The following is an 18,176-nucleotide window of genomic DNA, read 5'->3' on the forward strand; positions in this document are numbered from 1 at the left end:
TTAAAGCCACCATCCAGGGACTTCCCTAGTGGTCCAGAGGTTAAAACTCTGTGCTGCCAATGCAGGGGACAGAGGTTCAATCCCTAGATGGAGAACTAAGATCCCACATGCCAAGCAGTGCAGCAAAAAAAAAACCACCACCCAGGATCCTACAGAAATGGGCCCCTGCCCACCTGGGCAACTCCAGCAGGAAGACCAGCCTCCCTGCTCCTCACCTGGCAAAGAGGTCACTGGGATCATAATGAGGAGCCAGGACCCCAACCACAGCCTGTCCTTGGCCATGCCCAAGGGGTGCTGGTCCAGAGTGGCCAAGGATCACCATTCTCAGAGTCAACTCAATGTGCCGCCCATAGGGGTGCCACCTGCTCCCCCCCACCAATCTGGTACCAGATGAGACAAACCCAAGCCAACGGGAATCTCCACACATTCTGGCCAATCAGGAAATTATTTGGGTACCTACAATGTACAGGCAGTATTCCAAACACTGGAGCTATAGCAGACAAAAGGCCTGCCAATCAGAGCTGACAAGAGGGATGGATGAAGGGGGGGATGGATGATGGATGGATGGATGAATAGATGGAGAAGGGATGAATGGATGAATGAAGGTGATGAATGAGATGAGTGAGGAATGGATGGAGGGTTGAGTAGATGAGGGAGGAAGGATGGACAGATGAAGGGATGGATGGATGAAGGGGGGGAAGGATGGATGGATGGATGAATAGATGGAGAGGGGATGAATGGATGGATGAAGGTGAAGAATGAGATGAGTGAAGAATGGATGGGTGGGTGAGGGAGGAAGGACGGATGCGGGGATGGATGAAGGAGGGGATGGATGGACGGATAGATGGAGGAACTAATCAACCAATGGATACCAATTTAACTGTTCCACTTTTCAGAGGTTACTTTTTTAACCAACCCTCAGAGCCAAGCATGTTTTTATTCCACTAATATCCCCACATCAGGCTTCCTGCCAGCCACCATGGGGGACACAGATGAGCACCATCATCCCCATGAACCCCCTCCCAAGCCCACACAAGTGCTCCCCAAGCCTCAGGATGCTGGGCACAGAAACCCAAGGGAAAAGCTGCCCCTGATTCCAACCTCCAGAATCCCAATGGGACGGACTCAAGGCCCACCCTCCCATGGGCAGCACTTCTCCTCAACCCACAGCCAGCACCCCTTCCTCCTGGGGAAGAGGAGAAAAGAAAAGCCCGTTGACTATAGCCTCAGAAACATTTTCCCTGTGGCCAATGGATTTACAGCCCCGGGTATCACAACACATCATGCCACACTCAGGCACCAAGCAATAGCCAGAAAAACAGCTTCCAGTGGGTCCAGAATGTGGCATACACCCCCAGATCTGTTCTCATTGGGCAGGTTTCCAGGGACCTGCTCCCCTTCTCCCCATCCAGCTGAGCCAGGCCCCAGGGACCAGCTCAACACAAAGCGTTACCAAGAGGGAGTTCACAGAAACACCCCTAATTTCTGGCTTCTCTGAAAACTAGGGACTCACACACGTGGCAGGCAGGGATGTAAAATGGTGCAGTCTCTGTGAAAAACAGTCTGGCAGCACCTCACTAAGATAAACACAGAGATACCGTGTGACCCAGCAATTCTACTCCCAGGCATACAGCCCAAAAAATGAAGGCAGGTGATGAAACAAAACAAACATGAATGTTCACAGCAGCACTATTCACAACAGCCAAGAAATAGAAACAACCCAAACATTTCTTCAACTGATGAGTGGGTAAACAGACTGCGATGGATCCACTCATTGGAATATTATTTAGCCATAAAAATGGACACATAGGGCTTCCCTGGTGGCTCAGCAGTACAGAATCCTCCTGACAATGCAGGAGACTTGGGTTCGATCCCTGATCCGGGAAGATCCCACATGCTGCGGAGCAACTAAACCCATGCGTCACAACTACTGAGCCTAAATTCTAGAGCCTGGGAGCTGCAACTACTGAGCCCATGAGTCGCCGCTACTGAGGCCTCGAGCCCCAGAGCCTGTGCTCCACAAGAGAAGCCACCACAATAAGAAGCCCCAGCACCACAACTAGAAAGTAGCCCCCACTCGGTGCAACTGGAGAAAAGTCTGCGAAGCAATGAAGACCCCAGTGCAGCCAAAAAGAAATTAAATTATTTTTAAAAGGTGGGGGGGGGGGGGGAGATACATAAACCATGAAAGTATTATGCCAAAAGGAAGAAGCACATATTGAATGATGCCATTTATGCAAAATGTCCAAAAGAGGCAAATCCACTGAGTTAAATGAAGGCTGGCGGCTACCAGAGGCTGGGGGAGGGGAGGATGGGAAGTGACTGTTAATAGGTATTAGGTTTCCCTTGGGATGATGAACACATTTTAGGATGAGACAGTGGTGACAGTGGGGCACGCCACTGAATCTATTACACATCCATGAACCACACACTTTAATATGGTTCAAACGGTAAATCTTATGTGTATTTTTCCGCAACAAAATCATTTAGGGGCATGACCGGCTGGAGGTGAGCAGGGGTTGCCCACGTGGGATGGCCACCCCTCTCCTGATTGCCATGTCCCCTCATAGTCTGCTACCTTTGTTTATGTCCCCAGGCTGAAACAGGACTCGATGACCGAGAGCACAGTTCCCCTTCTCCTTCAGGCCTGGCTGCGTGGATGGAGCCCTTGCCTCCACCATCACTTCCCAGGAACCCTCCCCCAACTCCAGCTCCCCAACCTGGGTTCCCAAGAGCCTCTCTCTTCCTGCCACCCCCATGGGCCCAATGCCACGCACCACTGCCGTCTGTTTACCCACTGTCTCCCAGCCCCCGGAGAGAGCTCCCAGCCAGCAGAGTGAGCTCTATCTTGGATCACCTGCATAGCAGGAGCCCTGGAGGCTGTGGGCCGAGTCACAGCCCCTCAGGCACTAAGGGAAAAGGTGGTGCCCTGCAGCAAGTCACCCTCACCCTAGAGATGCACCCTCTCGACCAAGCCACCACCTGCCCACACACTGCCAAGTGTGGAAAGTGGCCAACTAGGTTCAACTTCCAATTCTGCTACTATGTGGCTGTGTGACCCTGGGGGCACAGTACCGACCTCTCTGGGCTTTCTTTTTTTTTTTTTTTGGTTGGGGTGGGTCCTCGCTGCTGTGCCTGGGCTTTCTCTAGTTGCAGCAAGCCGGGGCGACTCCTAGTGTGGTGCATGGGCTTCTCACTGTGGTGGCTTCTCTTATTGCAGAGCACGGGCTCTAGGCACACAGGCTTCAGTAGTTGCAGCACTCGGACTCAGTAGTTGTGGCTCGAGGACTCTAGAACTCCGGCTCAGTAGCTGTGGCACATGGGCTTTAGTTGCTCTGGGGCATGTGGAATCTTCCCGGATCAGGGATCAGACCCAGGTCTCCTGCGTTGGCGGGCAGATTCTTCTCCATTGTATCACCAGGGAAGTCCTCTCTGAGCTTTATTAACATCCCATCTGTCAAACTCTCTCCCTAGGGCCAGTGGAAAGATGACTCTTTGGGGAGATCTATGGAAAGCTCAACGCCCATAAATGAGTCCCCAGGGACATCCCTGGTGGTCCAATGGTTAAGAATCCACCTTCTAAGACAGGGGACAAGAGTTCGATCCCTGGTCAGGGAACCAAAATCCCACATGCTGGGGCAACTAATAAGCCCTTGTGCCAGACAATGCTCCTCAGTGAAGATGGGGAATGCTGCAACTAAGACCCGAAGCAGTCAAATAAATAAAAAGTTAAAAAATATTTGTAAATAATAATGAGCCCCCCCAAATCAGAGCTAAGGCTGTTACCACCCTGCATTACTCCAAATACGAGGGGGAGGAAGGGAGGCAAGTTAACAGCCATGATGCTGCTGATGTTACCGGCAGAGGTAGTTACCGTGACTGTCCCCATGATGCAGATGAGGAAACTTAAGCTGGGGAAAGAGAGCCGACCAAATGGTGGAGTGAGTCCGTAATTAGGAGGTTGGACGGGACAGGGGAGCCCCACACATGATGATGGAAAAAGCAGAGGACTGATTCCCCGGGGTGAGCGGGGCCTCGCACAGTCTGGAAACAAGGAGGAGGGGGCTGTCCTTCCCCGCCCTGCGACCTTGGCCTCAGGGCTGCTCACTCAACACCCTCTCGTTACAGATGGGAAACTGAGGCAGGAAGAGGGTCAGCAGGCTGTTGCCTCCTGGCCAGACTCCGCCCTCCTAAACTGGATCACTCCGCCCGCGTGGTGCAGATATCTGGGGCAGGGGTGGCAACGGGCTGAACTGAGTGGTCTGCGCTGAGCCCGGGGACCAGCCAGGGGAAGGGCTCCAGCCCCACAGGATAACCAGGTCCCGGGACAGAAATGCCTCTGCAACCTGGCTGGGGGGCCATGGATAAGATCCCCTACCCACCCCAAACGCCACATCCTGCATCAAACCTTCCAAGGAAGGGACTTCCTGGCAATTGAGAGGTTGTGCAGTGCTGTGCGTAGTCGCTCAGCGGTGTCGGACTCTGCGACCCCGTGGACTGTAGCCAGCCAGCCTCCTCTGTCCATGGGGATTCTCCAGGCAAGAATACGGAGTGGGTTGCCATGCTCTCCTCCAGAGGATCTTCCCCACCTAGGAATCAAACCAGGGTCTTCTGCATTGTAGGCATATTCTTTACCAGCTGAGCTACCAGGGAAGCCAGGATTCTGATGTCCACTGCAGGAGGCACGGGTTCGATTCCTGGTTGGGGAACTAAAAGCCTGCAAGCGGCAATCCCGCAAGTGCAGCCAAAACAAAACAAAACAAAACCTTCCAGGAAAAACACACCCCTGGCACCCGCCCCACCTCTTAACCTCCCTGAAAAAGGATCCCCAGCTACTGGGAGAACTTCCCACCGCACAGCCTGCCACTCATTCTGCTCGGAGAAGCCCTCTCAGGGTCCTCATAGCTGTCCCTCACTACCGGCAGTTCTGCTTTATCCACTGGCACCCACTCACCGGAAGAATCCAATTTCCCACATCAAACACGACTGTCCCCATTCAACAGAATAGGAAACGGAAGCTCAGAGAGGTGAACTCACTTGCCCAAGGTCACACAGCGAGCAAGCAGCCAAGCTTCATTCTGATACCTCAAACGGCCAGCCCAGGCCCCCTCCCAAAGCAAGCAGAAGGGAGGCGGTGCTGGTTGGAGCCGTCAAGGAGGCCCATTTCTGTTTCCAATTTAATTGGTACATTTGTGTCCACTGGGCTGCGGCCAGCTCGGCCGTCCAGCATTGCTCCCCTGCCAGGGCAAGATCTGCTCAAAATCACTTCCTCCTCGACCCTTTTTCCTTCCCCCCACCCCACTCCCCTTTTAATTTTAAAAGGGAGAGAGAGAGCGGGAAGCCACAGCCCTGACGAACCCTCCTGGCACACCAGGTCTCAGGGTTCTGCACGAGAACCCTGCCGTGCGACGCGCCCTCCCTCCGGGGTATTTCACAAACATTACACCGGATTTTTCCTGGCTCTTCCTCATTAAGTTCTGGGCGCCCCAGGAGGGACGTGGTTTCCATTAGACCCAGCTCCTCCATCTGGCCTTCCAAACGGCAATTTTCTCTGCAGAGAGTGGGGGGGGGAGGGGGGGACACAGAGAGAAGAGGCTGGTGTCTGGGTAGTGGGGGATGGGGCGCTGGCACCAGCTGTGTGACCCGGGCAAAACGATTAACCCCCTGCCCTGAGGCTGGGATGGGGATGGGGGGCTATGGAGTGCAGGCACACGACAGGACAAGCTATGTGGGGCTCAGCATCATGCCTGCTGGTGGTGAGATGCTGTGACCGGGTTACTAATTCTGGGAGGACCCTGGCGTCAGAAAGGATGAGGGGTTCGGGGTCCTGGGTCCGTCCACTTGACTTCAGCCTGGAGGGGACTGAACCAACAACCGAGGCGAAAACAGCCTGCAGAACACAGCTCTTGACATTCTGCTGAGTGAAATAAGCCAGACACAGAAGGACAAACACTGTAGATTCCACCCAAATGAGAGCCCCAGAGTAGTCCAGAGTCACAGAAAGTATAATAGAAGGATAGGTGCCAGGAGCTGGGGGAGGCAGAAGGGAAGCTCGTGTTTAATGGGCACAGAGTTTCTGTTTTGCAAGATAAAAAAGTTCTGGTGATGATGGTGGTAATGGTTGCGCAACTGTGAATGTACTAAAACACTACTGAGCTGTATATTTAAAAACGGCTGAGGGACTTCCCTGGAGATTCAGTGGTTAAGACCCTGAGCTTCCAAAGCAAGGGGTGCGGGTTCAATCCCTGGTTGGGGAACTAAGAGTCCCACATGCTGCACAGCTTGGCCAAACAAACAAAAAATGGCTGAGATGGTAAACTTTTTGCTATGTGTGTTTAAACTGTACGATAGTTTACAAAAAAAAATTTTTTTAACACACACACCTCCTCTAGGGAGGCCTCCCTGATTGCTAGCTAAGAGCACCTAACTGCTCTCTGGGGGTTCCCACTGTCAGAGCCGCCCCATGAAAAGAGAGTATTGCCAAGAATACTGACAGGGTTCACTCAGTGGACCCTCAGAGCCAAGGGCTGAGTGGGACCACAGTCAAGGGCTGACGGCAGGCTCTGATAGCCACACGACCCAACTGGGCCTGCAGACCAGCGCCTCACAGCTCTGGTCCCTCAGCAGTGCCCCATAAACTGAGCTCTCCACTGACCAGCCGCTTCTACCCAGATGGCCTGGATGCAGGGAGGGGCTGACTAGAAACTCTGTGCCTCTTAAGATGGGTCCCTGCCCAAGGGTGAGACGGGCAGCCCCTGGGTTCCCACCGACTCCCCGGCACCAACATCTGGCAAACGTGTCCACAGCCGTGCAGCTGCCGGAAACGCCTGCTCCCAGCCTCCTCCGCACACACAGGCCCTCAAGGACAGCTTTCCGAGGAATTTATGGGGTCGCCTCTAATATTTCAGGGCAGATCTCTGGGGGACGTCCTCCACCACATGTGAACAAGGACAAATGTTTCTGCTGCTAAGAATAGCTGCTCTAGGCCAGGAGCCCACCCACTCATCACCCGCCCTTCCATACATCACCTCTCTCCCCAACCCCCAGCAAACCACCGGTCTGGACTCCGAGGGCCCACTTCCCACAGGCCTGGCTGCAAGACCCCCTACTGCCACCAAGAGGCCCAGGCCGAAGGGCAAAGGACCCACTTTGATCCAATCTGTTCAACTCTCAAATGTGGATGCTTAACGGGCCATTGAAATAGCCTGAGTGTGTTCACTGATGAGTGAGTGTCTGATGATGGAGAAATGACCAGGAACCCAAGGTCCTCCGGCCCTGCAGCCAGGAGTTCCAGATGGTGAACGCGCTTTCAGTGCCCAGGAGTAGCAAGAGTGCCCCTAGGATTGATTATCCCTTTGGGGAGAAAGGAGAATCTAAAAAGCTCCAGGTGGGACATCCCTGGTAGTCCAGTGGCTAAGACTCTGCGCTCCCAGTGCAGGGGCCCCGGGTTTGATCCCTGGGGATCAAACACTGCAACTAAGACCTGGTACAGCCAAATAAATACAATTAAATATTGAAAGGAAAATAAAAATACTCCAAGACAGAGGGTCCCAGGCCAGAAGGAGGGAGGCGAAAAGAGAAAGGGGGGATGTGGACACCCACCAGCCGCCTGCAGTATCTCGGGCCAGGCTGGAACCGTGACAAGCAAGGACAGGTGGGGCTGTGTGTGCGCGGGGCACAGGAAGGGGCTGGCCCAGGCCATCACAGCTTCTGATTCCTTCAAGAGAAGGAAGTCTGGGGCTTCCCTGGTGGTCCAATGGTCAAGAATCCGCCTGCCAGTCAGGGGACACAGGTTTGATCCCTGGTCCGGCATGATTTCAGATGCCACGGGGCAACTAAGCCCTGTGAGCTACAACTACTGAGCCGGTGCTCCACAACAAGAGAAGCCACACGCACCACAGCTAGAGAGTAGCCCCCACTCGTTGCAACTAGACAAAGCCCTCTCAGCAACAAAGACTCAGTGCAGCCAAAAAAATTACTTAATTTTTTTAAAAGGGGGAGAGAAGAAATTCTGATTTTGAGACATCCCTCAATTTGAAATTTTTATTTAAAAAACACTGGACTAGAAACCCAATGCAATAAATCAGCCTGACATCCAAATACAGCCCATGAGCTGCCAGGATGTGACCTGTGGCTTCTGACATGTGGTCAGCTGGGAGCCACAAGAGAGGGCCTGGCAAAGTCTGGGGAGCTTGAAGGAGAAGGGGGGCCCAGGGGACCCCTAATTACAACAGGGAGTGGGAGGGACAGAGCCCACTTACCCACCAGCAACACCATCCCAGCCCCAACAGGACACACACTGGATGTGAGAGGAGAACGGGCTCATCTCCAACCCATGGAGTTTTTTATGGCAAACCACACCCCAGTGTTCTTGAGGTCCCTCTTGTACCCTCAGTCCTGGCTTTGGGGTAGGCTGACCCCACCTCTCAGGTCCAGCCAGTCAGCACCAGTTGAGGCAGCACTTGCTGCAGTGATTGGTTTGGGTGAGGCTTTCAACTCCGAGCTGATAAACCTCAGTCCCAGGACTTTAGCTGTGATTTCAGGAACAACATGCTTACCTTCCACTGGGGCTACTGAGCTGCAGTGAGTCTGTGCTACCAGGGACTGGACATGAAAATCATTTTGTCACCTGAGTGCCTGGATCCAACAGTTCCTGAAGCTTACCCCAAGCCTTCTGTATTAAATACAGGAGGAGCAGAAGAGTCTGCCAATTGCAACCAAGAGACCTACCACAGCAACACCCTAAAACCCAAGTTCCAAACATGAAATCTCCCGGGAATCAGATTTCCTCCACCCTCTGGTTCCCTCACCTGTCCAGGTAGTGAAAGTGAAAAGTGAAAGTGTTAGTCACTCAGTTTTGTCCAACTCTTGTGACCCCATGGACTGTAGCTGGCCAGACTCCTCTGTCCATGGGATTCTCCAGGCAAGAATATTGGAGTGGGTAGCCATCCCCTTCTCCAGGGGATCTTTCCAACCCAGGGATCAAACCCACGGCTCCTGCATTGCAGGCAGATTCTTTACCACTGAGCCACCAGGGAAGCTGCCCTGTATAGGTTGGGAGAGGTCTAAAAACAGCTACAAGGAGGGAAGGGAACTGAGAGGGAGCCCGGGACAGATTCAGTGTAGAAGGGGCCAGGCAGGAGCCTGGGATCCGTTTGCCCTGTTTCTCACCCGACAGAAGTGGTGTCTCCCGGCCCAGCCTGAGCCATCAGTGGTTCTAGTGGGGATACAGCAGACAGTGGCTTTGCAGATAAAGGTGCCTCTCCTGGCTGACTCAGATCTGGGTCATTCCCCAACCGCAAGCAAACCCCACCCACACTGCCCCAGGCAGTAAATACAGCCCCCAGCCTTGGTTTCTGGAGTAACATCACGAGTGCACTTTCTCTCTCTCTCTCTCTCTGAACATCTGCTACCCTGAACTAAACATGCTGATAAACAGAGACCGGCTTAAGCAGGTCCTAGCAGACCTGCGGGGTCAGAAGACAGGCACTGTCTGCAGTCAGGAGGCTAAAGGGGCTCCGCCCACCCATGGGTGCACCAGGGTTGTTCCAGGGCCTCAGTTTCCTGGGCTATAAAATGGGCAGCTGCTCCTGACTGGCAAGGTGGCCAAGACTTGAACCAGCAGATGGAGATCCTGGCCCCATCCGCCCTCAGCTTCTCCCACCATCCCCTTTCCTCCTCGACCTCCATCTGACCACAGGCTTGTAGCATGTCCCACTTCACAGACTGAGCGTCTGACAGCAAAGAAGCCTGTCCAATATCCCCCAGGTAAGAATGGGGCAGCAAAGATTAACAAACACAACATTGGCTTCCAGGTTCTAAGCAGTCACTGTATTAGATCCAAAAGTAAATCTTGCGTTTACGATCCCAGCTAGTCCCTAACACGGTGTTTGCTGGCATCTGTTCACTGAATCAACCCAACATCCCTGGGGGCAAGACTGAAGCACAGAGAGGCTAAGTAACTTGCCTGAGAGCACACAGCCTGGATGCAAAGCTCTCTCCAGCATTCAACTCTTATCCACTGTGTCACCACCAGAGTACCCCTGTCTTTCTTCCTGGATTGGAGGAGACCCATCCCCCTAACCAGGCTCCAGGTCTCACACCCAACATCACTGCTCATGGGTTCAGGCCAAGTTTTGCCAGCTGGAGGCGCCCACAGATCTCTGGAGAAGGGACGCAACCATCTTCATGTCTACCAGTCAGCCCCCAAAGCTTGCTGCAAACCCCTGACCCCAAGCCCTGGAAGGAGAAGGCAGGCAACATCTGGACCCCCACCCCAGCCCCCGGCCCTCTTCCTTCCCTCCTCAGGGCCTGGAATCCTCCTTCGCAAAGTCCTGCTGCCTTATTTCCCATCCCCCCACAAACCCAAATATAAGATCCATGAAAGCAGGAGCTACCTCTGCTTTGTCCATCACTGAGCCCCAGCACGTCACACGCAGCAGGCAATCTATAAATAATTGTTAAATCCACAAACTTTCTAAGAGCAGAATTCCAGGCTCTGAGCTAAAGATCAAAGACCACTTTGCAAATAGAGAAACTGAGGCCAAGACAGTGTCTACTGAAAGCCAGATTTCAGGATGTTATCTACACTGGGCCAGCGTGTCCCAGAAACTGATCCACATACACACTGCCTGCTTCACTGTCAAGGTGGCCCAGGGCTCTGATCCCTCCCTCCCGGAAGCCACGGTGCCAGCCCATCCATTAGCCATGACTGGGTCTCCAAAGGCTCTCACCACCACCAAGGGACTGTGCGATCTTCCCCAGGTAGCCTGTCCTCTCTGAGCCTCGGTGTCTCGGTTCGTCAAGGGCAGCTGACAAATGAGGCAGCTTCCCAGGGAACAGTGACGATCCGAGTGCTGGTGAGCTGCCAGGCATATGGGGAATGGGCATTCTGGGCTTAGAGAGGGGTCTGGCATGGAACCAGGGGGCCTCCTCCTCAGAGATGGGAGAGGTTAGCAGCAGGCGATGGTCAGGTTCAAGAATTTGTGGATTTAGGGACTTTTCAAGGGGTCTAGTGGTTAAGAATCTACCTTCCAAAGCAGGGCATGTGGGTTCGATCCCTGGTTGAGGAACTAAGATCTCACATGCCGAAGAGGAACTAAGACTGTGAGCTGCAACTACTGAGTCCCGCGCACTCTGCGGCCCACAAACCACAACTAGAGAGAAGCACATGCTGCGGCAAAGCTTAACACAGCCAAATAAATAAACAAAAGTTTTAGAAAAACTTCTTCCCTGAGTCGGGAAGATCCTCTGGAGAAGGAAATGGGGCAACCCACTCCAGTATTTTTGCCTGGAGAATCCCATGGACAGAGGAGCCTGGTGGGCTACAGTCCAGGGGGTCGCAAAGAATCCAACTGAGCGATTAAGCATTAAAAAAAAAAAAAAAACAGGATATGTGTTCTGGGTGAGGGAAGTGGGTTCCAGACTCTTCATTTGGGGCTCCTCACACCACTGGGCCCTCAAGGCTTGGGTGGGAAAAGACATCAGCCAAGCCCCTCCCAGGGATTGCTCCACCCAACCTCCAAAGATTGGGAGGGGGGGGGGGTGTCACCAGCTGTATTAGTTTCCCCAGATCCACTGTAAACAAATAATAATGATCCAGTGGCTTAAAACAATAGAAATTTATTCTCTAACTGCTCTGGAAGCCAGAAGTCGGAGATATAGGCATCTTCAAGGCCACGCCCTCCGAGGGCTCAAGGGGAGGATCCCTTCTGGCCTCTTCCAGGTCCTGGAGGCTCCAGGGAGGGGTCCCTTGGCTTGTGGCCGCATCCCTCTGTCTCTGCCCATCTTCACATGGCCATCCCTCTGTATGTCTTCCTCCTCTTTCTGTCTCTCACAAGGACACCAGTCTCTGAACTTAGGGCTCACCCAGATAACCCAGGATCACCTCATCTCAAGACATATCTTCAAAGCAGGTCACGTTTAGACACAAGCACATGCGTCTGGGGGGCTACCGCTCACCCGACTACACTGACCTCACTTTTTTTCTGATCGCCCATCCACTGAGAGCTCATTCCCCGCCTGGTCCCATGGGCAAGGCCCAGCACAATCCCCATGAAGCAGATGAGCAAACTGAGGTGCCACACGCCCGGAGTTTGATTCTTCTTTCTCTGAGCAGGGCACAAGGGCCTCCCTCCCACTTAGAGGAAGCACAACACTCTCACGCCCACGCCTTCAGGAGAAGGCCCACGGGTGATGACTCACCCCCCATCCCCCCACTTCACAGGCCAAGTGGTTCCGTGGCGGGGCGGGGGGGAGGGGAAGAAAGGGGGAGGGGGAGGACACACACCTCAGAGTGTGTTTGCTCCTGTGTCAAATGGGAGCAAATCCCACCTGCTAAAGGATGAAAGAGGATCCTGGAAGGAGAGAGCCTCTGCCCCCTGAAAATTACCACCACCCCCCTTATTCCCAGCCCCGGCCAGGCCTACACAGCTGCCCACCCAGCCTCCCACTCTTCGCAGAAAGGGCCCATTATGACATCACAGGCCTGGAATTATGTTATTAGCCTGGGAAGGAGGCAGGACCCAGGGACAAAGGGCTCATTGTCATGCAAATCTATGACTGGGGTGGGGGGGTGGGGACAGCCCCTCCTGCCTTCCAGCTTCAGAGCCACTCTGACAAACTAACTCCCTGCCTTCTAGAAGCATATGGGCATCTCCCATCCTCAGATCTGGTTCCAATGAGGCTCTGACTGGGAAGTGAGCCCTTCCCCAGGTTGGAGCCAGATTCCCAGAAAATAGCACCAGCTCTGAGGAAGGTCGCCAACAGAATCCAGGTCCAGAGCCTGTCTTCCCTACAGCTGTGCCACTGTCCTCTGAGACAGGGACACCAAAGGGCCTCCTGAGGATGAAGTAAGATCATCCGCTTAAAGAGCTGAGCAGCGCCCGGGGGCACGGAAACAGCCGCATAGGAAATGCCACTACCTATTAATCATGCCTCTCAGCAAGGTGTCTGCAGCTGTGTGTCTTTGGGCACGCTGCTTACCTCTCTGTGCTTCCTCTGGAGAGGCTTGTGGGCAGGACCTGATACACGAAGGTGTGCAGAATGCTCACTCCACAGTGTCAGTCCCCAACACACAAAGCAGATGCTGTCAGCACCCCGCTCCCACACCCTGAACCCCTTGGGGGGAGGGGGGCACTTTCCTTGCTCACAAGCCCCACCTCCTTGACTATCCAGGAGGTGCAGACTTTCTGGGGATGCTTGGCAGGTTTGATCAAGGCATTCTTGAGTAAACGTACAATAACTGCTTTTTTCCAAAGACTCTAGTTTTCCAAGAATACCCCCCCACCCCAGTGCATTCTCAACCCTCGGGAGTAGTCGTCCTGGGGTGCAAGGAGATGAATTTACCATGCATTCCAGCTCAAGGGACCTAGGTCTCCCTAGCCAGGGCCCTTGCACATGTGCACATCTGTCCCCGTGGACCTTGAGAGCACAGACCCAGGTCCACAGTTCGTGGGGAACACTGAATCGGGCACAATAGTTTTCTAAGTGAAAGTCGCTCAGTTGTGTCTGACTCTTTGCAACCCCATGGACTATACAGTCCATGGAATTCTCCAGGCCAGAATACTGGAGTGGGCTGCCACTTACTTCTCCAGGGGATCTTCCCAACTCAGGATAGAACCTGGGTCTCCTTAATGCCTGACCTACCAGGGAAGTTTTCTAAGATCACTTACTATGTCCAGCGCCGGGGACACAGTGATGACCAAGATGAACAAAATCCCACATGGAGAGGCTGGAGGGACATGGCATACAGTAAACTGCAGGTGATGAGAGCAGCAAGATAACAGAAGTGATGATGGAGAGGTGGAGGCCTCTCTCAGGATGTGACATTCGAGCAGAGGCTCAGTGAGGGGAGGGTGTGAAGATCTCAGAGAAGGGCATCCCAGGAAGAGCTCAGCAGGTAGGAAGGTTCCAAGGCGGAACCCGGATTGGAGCTTCTGAGAAACAGTCAAGAGCCTCCTGCAGTTGGAACGTCCCTAAACTCCCACCCAACTCCCTGCCCCTCCTGGCTCTGCCCGGCAAAGCCAGAACCCGAGGCCCTGAGATGTGATCAATGTCCCCTCCCCCGAGACACAAGCCTGCATCACTCCATCATGATCGTCATCATCACTCCCTGTCAGCAGCTCAGACCCCCACCCCGGGCACCGTAGGCATCCACCTGTCCCAGCCTGGGATGTCCTGAAACTCTCCCGAATCCTGAGGCACAAAACCTGCCCTGCCTGGACCTCTTGAGATGCCCAAGGACCCATGCTGACTTACTAACCAGCTGTGCGGGGCACAACCATCTGATGACCTTTCCCAGGAGCCCTGGAGAAATGCTTTTCTGGAGAATCAGCCCTGCAGAATCGCTGAGTGCCAACAAAGGTAACCCAGCTCACTCTAGGGGGTGTGTGTGTGTGTGGGTGTGTGTGTGTGTGTGTGTGTGTGTGTGTGTGTGTGTGTGTGTGTGTGTGTGTGTGTGTGTGTGTGTGTGTGTGTGCGCGCGCGCGCATGCTTAGTTGTGTCCAACTCTTCTGTGACACCATGGACTGTAGCCCACCAGGCTCCTCTGTCCATGGAATTCCCAGTCAAGACTACTGTGGGTTGTCATTTCCTCCTCTGGGGGATCTTCCCAACCCAGGGATCGAACCCCCATCTCCTGCATTGGCAGGCAGGTTCTTTACCACTGGCACCATCAGGAAAGGGTGAGCTAGTTACACCCCATAGGCTTTCTCACACCACTGCTAGAGGCAGGAAGGAGCCTGAGAAAAACCAGTAGCTGCCGCAGAGAGCACTAGGAGGTAAAGGCTGCACCCAGCGGACAGAGCGAGGGGGTCAAAGTGCTTGGAGAGGAGGCCGAGGTCAGGAGGGAGCCCACAGACAGAACTGAGACCCAGCCCCACCTTGGGGTTGCACAGACAGGCCTCAGAGGACGTGGCTGAGAGGTGCGAGCTCTCGGTGGGCCCCGGAAGTGAGCAAAGGGGCCCAGAGTCGAGGCTTCCTAGTTTTCACAGGTCATGACCCATCCCCCTGTCCAGCTGACAGATGAGAAGAGGAGGAGAGGACTGGGGCTCAGAGAGGGCAAGCAATCTCCCCAGGGTCACCCAGCAGAAAGAAACTCCACACACAGGCTCTGGCTTGGGGTTTGAGTCCTAGCTCCGGTCCTTACAAACTGTGTGCCCTTGCGGGGGGTGGGGGAGGGCACACAGCCAAGCCTCAGTTTCCTCCTCTTAAAAATGGGGATCATGCAGCACCCTCCCTTCCTGCGGCTGATTCGGGTATGAAATTAGACAGCATGGGGCAAACCGCAGTCATCCCATCGGGGTGATAAGAGTACCAGTGACAACACCCCTCACCCCCCAACACGTGCCAGCAGCTTCCTAAGCACTTAGCGTGAACCAACGCATCTAATCTTCACGCAAGCCAACGCATCTAATCTTCATGTGAGCCTGATGAGGTACCTGACACTGCCCACCTTTCACAAATGAGGGGATTGAGGCAGCCGGCTTAAGCCACCTGGTGTAACTCACACGGCTACTAAGGGGCACAAAAGGATCAAACCCAGGACAGCCAGTACTCCGAGTCTGTGCTCTCTTTCCTTTTCAGATCACTGTGAGGAGCCGACTCATTAGAAAAGATCCTGATGCTGGGAAAGATCGAAGGCAAAAGGAGAAGGGGGCGGCAGAGGATGAGATGGTTAGATAGCATCACCGACTCGATGGACATGAGTTTGAGCAAACTCCCAGAGATAGTGAAGGACAGAAGAGCTTGGTATGCTGCAGACCATGGGGTCATAAAGAGTCAGACACGACTTAGGGACTGAACAAGATTCATGTGCAGCTGTAAGAAACAATATAGTTGGATCGCATGGACCCTTTGGCCAGCTTCCTCTAATGGCATCATCCTTATAATACCTGCAACCTGGAAACTGACACTGATGTAACTGATCTTATTCAGATCTCGGGGATTTACATGCACTCACTTAGTGTGTGTGTGTGTGTGTGTGTGTGTGTGTAGATTTATGCACTTTTATCTCAGTGTAGATTCCTGTGGCCACTGCAATTGATGCAAGACAGTTCTACCACAAGGGGTTCTTGTGCGACCTCTGGTCTGAACCACCACACGTGACTGTCTTTCTCAGTGGATGGGGGATCGGGTCACTGAGACCTTTAGGACAGGGCAGGGACAGTACAGTTCTGTGGCTGACCCACGTGGCTACCAAGGGCTTACGGGCAGCAAGGGGACGTTCATGGGGTCCCCTGCTGCACCAGCCTTTCCTGAGGTCCCCACGAGAGGCCTGAGGACAATCGGACAGCGGGCAGCTGGCAAGGGCAGCCTGGACACCCGGGGAAGTCCCTGCTGGCTCCCGCTGGCCCCAGAGGAGAGGGCCTGAGCCAGCCACCGGCCCAGCATCCGGTGTCACTTACAAACACAGGACAGTTGCCACCCTCCGCAGGAGAGCCAGCCGTGTGTGCCCTGCCCCCAGGCCACACCAACCGCTGTCGGGGTGCCTGGCCCAGTCTTGGTGGGGGACGGGGCAGAAACAGGCATACATGGGATGTGAGGGGTACCCAGGGACCCCAGCCCAGGTCCAAATGCAGACTGAGCCTGGGGCTGAGGAGGGACCCTTCTTAACTCGCTGGGGTTTCATATCCATAAAATGGGAGGGCTCTCAACAGGGAAAAGACAAACCAATGGAGTCCAAGATGTATTAATAACTAACTTAAATGCAGCCTTGTGGTCTACACTTACAGACTCTCTCCACATCAGCCCACTCGAGGCCCCTGCCGGTGCATCTCTGTCTTCCCCAAAGTACCTCTGTGGGCAGCTCTCCATGGATGGATAGGAGAACTGAGGCTCCGTGGGGTTCCATGACCTGCCCAAGATCACCCTGTCCATGAGAGGTGGGGCAGGAACCATTCATTAGCCCCCTTAAAGCCATTCAACAACTTAGGGATGCAGACAGATGGAGTGTCCATTTGCCAGATAGGAAAACTGAGGCTCGGAGCTGTGAAGTGACTGGTCTAAGGTCACACAGCTGGGATATGAATCCAGGCAGTCTGGCAACAGAGGAAAGCAGGTACCTCATCCTCACACCCCCATCATGTCCCATTTGACAGGCAAAGAAACTGAGGCTCACACTGGGAGGCCCAGTGTAAAAAGGGCCAGAGCCAGGATTCAAACCCGGGTCCACAGCTACCGAGCCCCGCCATCTGGAAACTCAACCCTCCCTGGCCTGTGCTCACACGCCCTACAAGACGGCCCACTGCCTCCCAACAGCCCCGGCGCACCCAGACCTCAGGACAAATCGCTCCCTCATCCCCTTCACTTGCAACTGAAGGCTCCTTGTGAGCTCAGGAAGCCCTTCCAACTTTCCAGTGTTTATCCCGGCTCCTCTCTGCCAGGTCCCTGGGCAAGCCTGGGCCGGTGGCGCTGATTTCAAACCAGACACGGGCACCCAGCCAAGCGCCACCGCGGTGGGAGCCGGGCGCCAGGGCAGCCAAGGCACTGCCTGCACCTGGCCCCCTCCCCTGCTCCATGGCCACTGAGGCGCCCGCCCCCCAAATCCCCAGGCCCCCAGCCCACCCCCAGGGCCAACACCGATGAATGGATGCCAGATCCCTGGTCTTGCCTGCTTCCCTGCAGGGACGAGGTACAGGGGCTCCAGAGAGCAGCACCCCCACCCCCCACCCCACGCATCCACTCCAGGGGGCAGCCTGTCCTTCTGGGGCACCCGCCCACCCAGCACCCATTCTGGGGCTTCAGCCACTCTGATAAGGCATTGGGGGCCACTACCTCCTGGCCATGGCCAGCCTCCCCAGACAGACCCAGGGAGCCAGAATGCGAAACCATCAGCCCCCATACAGGGCCCCCACCCCACGTCCAGGTCCTCCTACAATCTGTGGCCCCCAGTCTCTCTGCCCACCCTTCCTCGGCCGGGTGACCGGGCCACGCCGCATCTCCCTGCCCACCACCAAGCCCGGAAACTTCTCTTACCCAAGCACATGACCAGCCTCTGTCTCGCTCGCGTCAGCTCCAAACACAACTTGAAGTAACTCTCCCACAAAAAACAAAAAAAAAAGAAAAGAAAAAGAAAGAAGTAGAAGGTGCCAGCAAGTGGGTCAGCAGAGTCCACACACACAGACTGGGCTGTTGGCTTCCAGAGGACACATGGCGTCCAACCTCAAACCCATCCT

General features: G+C 54.5%; 1 protein-coding gene across 3 annotated transcripts in view; it reads right to left on the minus strand.

Moving 5' to 3' along the window:
* NCOR2 (nuclear receptor corepressor 2) overlaps window positions 1-18,176 on the minus strand; it is a 233,181-nt gene that overhangs the window by 165,331 nt on the left and 49,674 nt on the right. The window contains exon 1 of one of the 3 annotated variants that reach the window (XM_061142082.1): window positions 17,977-18,077. The exons of the other annotated variants lie outside the window; for them this stretch is intronic. The gene's annotated coding sequence lies outside the window, so the exon portion shown is untranslated. Of the gene's footprint in view, window positions 1-17,976; window positions 18,078-18,176 lie in introns of those variants that run through there. 3 annotated transcript variants of the gene reach the window in all.

This window comes from Dama dama, chromosome 5, assembly GCF_033118175.1.
Source record: "Dama dama isolate Ldn47 chromosome 5, ASM3311817v1, whole genome shotgun sequence".
In the NCBI taxonomy this organism is placed as follows: Eukaryota; Metazoa; Chordata; class Mammalia; order Artiodactyla; family Cervidae; genus Dama; species Dama dama.